Source organism: Tupaia chinensis, unplaced genomic scaffold (assembly GCF_000334495.1).
Source record: "Tupaia chinensis unplaced genomic scaffold, TupChi_1.0 Scaffold000549_1, whole genome shotgun sequence".
Lineage (NCBI taxonomy): Eukaryota > Metazoa > Chordata > Mammalia > Scandentia > Tupaiidae > Tupaia > Tupaia belangeri.
The window spans coordinates 886,420-892,771 of record NW_006160061.1 but is presented as its reverse complement, the minus strand read 5'-3'; positions in this window follow the sequence as shown (position 1 = coordinate 892,771).

The window sequence follows — 6,352 nt, the reverse complement described above, 5'->3', positions numbered from 1 at the left end:
TGGTGAGTGCATGTGCACTATAGCAAAAAACAAAAAAAAAAGTGTAGAGAAAGCAAGAGTTCGTTTTATTAACTTGCTAATTAACCATGGAGAAGTCATATGTTTCCCATCTGTTTTCTGTTTGGTCTAGGCTGGAATATAATTTCTAACCATTTGCCTATTTAAAGGCATTTTATTGTATGAAATGGTATAGATGAGTTAGAAGTCGGAGTCAATTATAAATTTATCTATAAAGATATTGAAAATAAATCTTGAGCCTCAAATGAAGCAAGTATTATTTAGGAAGTTCTGATAAAAGCAAATAATTAATATGGGAGTAGTCTCTGTATTTTCATGTCTAAAATGCTAAGGATATCTCAATTTACTTGCTCTAGGAGTGCTACTTAATATCTCTTGTTCTATTTTATTTATCTACATATAATGGCATTTTGATAGTTCATATATATCACAGACTAGGAGAACCAGTTATGAAGAAGAGGAAACTGTGAAGCCCAGAAAGGAGATGTCTATATGGCTAATGAAATGGTCAAACCAATGTTTGAAAGCAAGTCCTCCGACTCTCTGGTTGGTGTTATAAAGGATCTTCAAGATTATGTTTAGGTGGGATCTCATTGTGGTTTTGATTTGTATCTCCCTTTTATTTATTATTTTTTTGGAGAGTTTTTTGCTATAGAATGCATGTGCTCACCAGAAAGAGAGAGACAGAGGGACAGAAAGTGAGAAATCACCCCTAAGGGAGCTGGTCATGTTGCAATCCCTTCTCCATTCTCCTCTTGGGATCTTGGGCATGTGCACACACGTGCCCAGCATGAGTTTAAGCCACCGGGTCCAGGACTCGAACTGTGATCACCTATAAGGGAGTCTAGTGACACAGCCATTATGCCAACTGCTGGTCCTGCATCTCTCTTATACTAAGGGATGTTGATAATTTTTTTCATATGCTTTTCGGCTGTTCATATGTCTTCCTTAGAGAGTTGTCTGTCCAGCTCATTTTCCCATCTTATTTATTTATTTATTTATTGGAGAGATTTTTGCTATAGGGTGTATGTATACACCGGAAAGACAGAGAGACAGAAATCGACCCCCAGAGGGATGGCCACAGTGCAATCCCTTCTCTTCCCTTCTCCTGCTGGAATTTTGGGCATGACACATATGTACCTAGCATGAGTTTCAAGCCTCTGTGTCTGGGACTCAAACAGTGGTCGACCATGTGGGAGTCCAGCAATGTAACCATTACGCCATCTGCTGGTCTTTCATTTTCACATCTTTTAATTGGATTGATTATTTTTTTGTAGGTAAGCTGCTCGAGTTGCCTGTATATTTTGGTCATCAGCTCTTTATCCAAGGGAGCATTTGCAAATATATTCTCCCATTCTAAAGGTTGTCTCTTCACTGTTATTATTGTTTCTTTTGCTCTGCAGAAGTTTTTAGACTTGATTTAGTTCCACTTGTCTATTTTTGTGATTATTGTCTGCTTTGGGGGTCTTTTTTTTTTTTTTTTTGGAGAGGTTTTTGTTAGAGGGCACGTGTGATCGCCAGACAGACAGAGAGAGACAGAGAGATAGAAAGTGAGAAATCATCCCCCAGAGGGGATGGCCATGCTGCAATTCCTTCTCCTCCATTCTCCTCTCGGGATTTTGGGCACACATGCACACGTGCCCAGCGTGAGTTTAAGCCACCGGATCCGGGACTCGAACCACGGTTGACTATATGAGAGTCAGGGTTAGGGTTAGGGCTGGTCCCTGCTTTGGGGATCTTTTTAATGAAGTCTGTCTACTCTAGTGTCTCTGAGAGTTTCCCCTGTGTTTTCCACCAGTAGTTTTATGATTTGGCATCTTATATTTAGATCTTTGATCCATTTTGAGTTGATATTTCTTAATGGTGAGAGAGAGGGATTCACAGGTGGATACCCAGTTTTTTTTGGAGTGGGAGTGGGAGGAAGAAAATCAAGGGGGAAAAAAAGCACAAAATATTCAACAGAGACAAAAATGAAAAGTTATCTGTTGATAACAATGTGTATGTTATCTTTGAGTGGACTAACATATAGTGTATTCATGCTGGGAAAATTAATTTTCTATGTTGTAAAGATATATAGTAATTGTAAAAAATAAAAAAATAAAATAAAAATTAAAAAAAGATGATGTTTATTCATTCTTTTCATCACCATTGATAAACATTTCTTGGGCTCCAGGCATTTGCTGGACACATTGGAAGCAATGTACTATAGTATTTGGCCTTACTCTGAAGACAGGTGCACATTGATATGGACACCAGAACAGACCACTAGAGAGAGAGAGAGAGAGAGAGAGAGGGAGAGAGAGAGAGAGAGATAGTTCTTTTAATATTTGGGGAAAGACCCTTCTCTATCCACTCTTTGAGTAAGGCCATCCAATATTTCAGAATTAATTGGAAAGAACCTAATGCTTCTTACTACACCTAAGTAGTTGGAACTCTTCAGACTAAGGTTTCTAATATTCTAGCATTACTGATTTCTCTGAGCTGTCACTGATGGTCAGTGAATCTCCTCTTTTGTGGACCTTTCCCTTCACTGTCATCTCAGGACAATAATCTGACATTTTCAGTAAGTCCAGATCAATTTTAATTCTTTTAAAGTGTTTAAAAAAAATAAAAGTTCAGCACTGATCTTAGTGTGCAGAAAGCTGAGTGACTTGCAACTGTATCAGATTTAAAAGTTAAAACAGTTTTATTTATAGACTTTTGTTCTACATGAAATATTAAACCATAAAAGCACAAGGTAAACAGATTTATTTTTAATTTGTATATATGACATCCCAGACATCTTATCAAGCTCTAGAATAGGCTGAGTGATTCTGTGGTTTGGGGTTAAATGTACATCTGTTTTCTCTCTGTTGAGATGACAACTCATAAAAATTCGTTTTCAACAGATGGTTGTAAATGAAGACAGAACTACCTTATTTGGATTAAGGCACATTTATGAAGAACGCGTTACTTTCTAATGATACTAGATCATCAGCTACATCCCATCAATAAACTGATCTGGAATTTCCTGAAAGTGTACCAAAACATAATAGCCAATATTTGGCTCATAGCCCTCCACCTCCTACTCATGTCCCTCAGCCCTACATTTCCCACATTTGGTCACTGATAGTTTTATGTGGAAAGAAGATTTTGTTCCAAGAGATTTAATTATAGAACATTTTTTGAGACTAGAAAAATGGAATCATACTATGGGTGTTTTCAGGTATCCAGTAGCTATATCCAAATATAAGTTCTGAATCCTTGATAAAGGACTCCTTTAGGAAAAACTGTTCTTTTAGTGGGATATAAGGAATACTACCTTACTATTTTTTTTCTTGTTCTTTTAATGTTTGAACCTCAGTTCTTGCCCCAAGTTGAAAGAAAGGCCATTGGACTTGAGTCAGGAGCCTTCATTTTCAGCTGTGCCTCTGCCTCTCATGGGCTGTGTGACCTTGGGCAGGAGACTAATGTTTGGGAACCTCAGTTTTCACAACTTGCCACTGAGAGTCCAGCCTGGTGTCTGCTGGTATAACCTTGATGTTCTCAGGTTGTATATGTAGTATAGCTGAAGATGTGGGGGAAAATGCCTTGCTGTCCTCAGCTATATTATTCTTTCCTTCTATCTTAGAGCTGTTTTTAGTGAGAGGTGGTAAAAACACCACACACACTGTAGGCTCAGTTGGAGAAATGGAAGGAATCACACATTTTATTGTTTCCTAAACAAGCTTTTTTGATGCAGCATGAGAAAAGAAAGAGCAAATTAAATCACATATGTACCATGAAACTTTGAGATCAAAATTATCCTGTAATAGCTTGTACAACTACTGTAGGTACTAATCCTTCCCCATCTTTTCCTCATGTATTCTACATCCTTCCATAGTCACTGAGAGCAAGAGACAAAGATTAATATGAATCTGATTTGTAAATGGAACAATTCACTTTCTCACCACAATTTAATAGAGGTTTCTAAAATTGTATTCACCATTGTTAGAAGTATGCATATTGTGGATTTAAAATAATATTCTTTTTTTTTTTTTCAGAGAGATTCTTACTATAAAGTGTTTGTGCTCAACAGAGACACAGAGAGACACAGAGAGAGAAAAATAAAAATCACTCCCCAAGGGAGATGGCCACATTGCAATCTCTTTGCCCTGTTCTCCTCTCAGGATTTTGAGCATGCACACACACACACACACACACCCACACACACACACACACACCAACCGGAGTTTAAAGCCACCAGGTCTGGGACTTAAACTGCAGTTGGCCATGTGGGAGTCCAGCAGTGTAACTACTATGCCACCTACTGGACCTGCAAAAATCTATTCTTAAGATCACGATCTTGTATTGATTTTTAAATCAATTGAGGAATGTTAAAAAATAATACCTGAGGGGCGAGCAGCAGTTGGTGTAATAGCTATATCGCTGGACTCCCATGTGATGGACCGTGTTTCGAGTCCCAGACCCGGTGGCTTAAACTCACTCTGGGTTTATGAGAGTGCCCAAGATCCCAAGAGGAGAATGGAGGAGAAAGGATTGTTGTGTGACCATTCCCCCTGGGGGATGATTCTCGCTTTCTGTCTCTCTGTCTCTCTGTGTCTTTCTGGCAAGCACACATGCTCTATAGCAAAAACCTCTCCAAAAAATAATAATAATAATAATAATATGTGAAGAATTCCCTTAAACATCTTTGATAACAAAAATTCAAATACCGTGATGACAGAAACAGAAATACCATGATGACAGGATTTGTTGTTTCCGTTAAAAAGAAAAAGAGCACCGGTCATAATGATAAGTTCCTGTTCTTCTTGATTGAAAATTAAATATGATCTTATTCTAAATAAAGTCTTGTAGGTCAGTTTTATTGCTGTATTTTAAAATGGGAAAAAATATGACTAGTTTAAGTCTAGATGTTTTAAAATTAGAAAAATTCACCCAGAAACAATTTAGGGAGCTAACAGGATAAAAAAAATGTAATTTTTAAAGCAATATTCAGTAGACATGGAAATAGTTTGTTACTTAGACTGTCAATATGAATACTTCCAAGTTTTATTTGGGTACGCTTTATGTAAATCTCCTCACAATTATGTGGGTATAATAGGAACAAAAGTGATTTTAATAAGATTTCCTAAGAATTTTTAAAAAATCATAATAGACCACAATGATACTACTCTTTTCCCTAAAATTTGACTTGCCTCTTCTCTTCTCACCTGACTATAAGGTCTGCTGCTAAAATAGACAATTAGGAAGCCCTTCCCAAACATAAATTCAACTGTTACCTGTCTCAGAGTTGGACTATTGCATTATGTGAGAAATCCACTACTGATGGTCTTGGTTGGTAATTTACAGAGAACATTTTTCTAATATTTATTTATAGTATTGTACTAAGCCATGGGGATATGAATTTGCTCTCTCCCTACTGTCTCCCCACCATTCCCTGACCCCAAACCAAGTGACGGCCAAGGGCTGACAGTATTGTTAAGTACAGGCACTTTGTCCTTCCCCATTGTTAACATTTCCTCCCCTATGAAGGGAGCAGAGGATGAAGTTTCTACCCTCTGTCTGCCTCTGCTCTGTTATGTGCAGAGAATGGAGCCCTTACTGGATTGGCGAATTTGGCTAGGATAAACTGGACATGCTTGGATCTACTCCCTCCTGCATTCCTCTAAGGAGTCGACTGCCTCCAGACGGCATGCACTCTAATCTTCCCAGTGAAGTCTACCCTTCACGGCTGACTGTGAAGGAGGAGCTCTGTTCTGTCCAATAGTACCTGTAACTAGATGAGTTAGTCTGTATAATCTGGGTTCAATTTTAAACAAAACCACTCTCCCAGTGCTACAAACCACATCTATCACCACAACTGTTTCAATAATAAATGATGTTTTTATGCCCTAGCTGCTTACTGTTTGGTTTTCTCAACTGCATGCTCAAGTGAGAAACAAAAGTATTTTAACTAGGCTCTAACAAATAGTTGAGGTATATACATTGATTATGAACACGTTAATCTTCTGTTCTCAAGCTAATGTTTTGTTAGAGAACAAATAAACACTGGGGTTTCAATAATTAAAGAGGGTGTTAAATTAGGCTTACATGTATGCTCTTAATTAGAAGAACATATTTTAACCCTCATTTGAAGTGTTAACTTTCTCTTTTAAAGATGAACAACTATATATTTTCTTAACTAGCTATAAACAAAAGAGTTCTGTTCAAGTTTTAATTGTACTACCTACTGTTAGATGTTTGTGACTATTGTTTAGTTATAATCTATATAAGGGAGCATGAACAAAATAGAAAAAAGAGGTTGTCAAAATCTAAGAGCTTATTCTCTCACTGGTTTCAGTTGGATAATCTA